Below are 825 nucleotides of genomic sequence, written 5' to 3'. Positions count from 1 at the left end.
TAATAACAATACTACTACTAATAATAATAATAATACCAATAATAATAATAGTACCAATACTACTACTAATAATAGTAATAATAATAAAAATAATAACAATACTACTACTACTACTAATAATAATAATAATACCAATACTACTACTACTACTAAGAATAATAATAATAACAATACTACTACTACTACTAAGAATAATAATACCAATAATAATAATAATACCAATACTACTACTAAGAATAATAATAATAACAATACTACTACTACTACTAAGAATAATAATACCAATAATAATAATAATACCAATACTACTACTACTAATAATAATAATACCAATACTACTACTACTAATAATAATAATAATAATACCAATAATAATAATAGTACCAATACTACTACTACTACTACTAATAATAATAAAAATAATAACAATACTACTACTAATAATAATAATAATACCAATACTACTACTAATAATAATAATAATAATACCAATACTACTACTACTACTAAGAATAATAATAATAACAATACTACTACTACTAATAATAATAATAATAATAACAATACCAATACTACTACTACTACTAATAATAATAATAATAATACCAATACTACTACTACTACTAAGAATAATAATAATAACAATACCAATACTACTACTACTACTAATAATAATAACAATACCAATACTACTACTACTACTACTAATAATAATAATACCAATACTACTACTACTACTAAGAATAATAATAATAATAACAATACTACTACTACTAATAATAATAACAATACCAATACTACTACTACTACTAATAATAATAATAC

This window comes from Salminus brasiliensis, chromosome 15 (assembly GCF_030463535.1).
Source record: "Salminus brasiliensis chromosome 15, fSalBra1.hap2, whole genome shotgun sequence".
Lineage (NCBI taxonomy): Eukaryota > Metazoa > Chordata > Actinopteri > Characiformes > Bryconidae > Salminus > Salminus brasiliensis.
The sequence above is the reverse complement of the archived record's forward strand: the minus strand, read 5'-3'. Positions refer to the sequence as shown.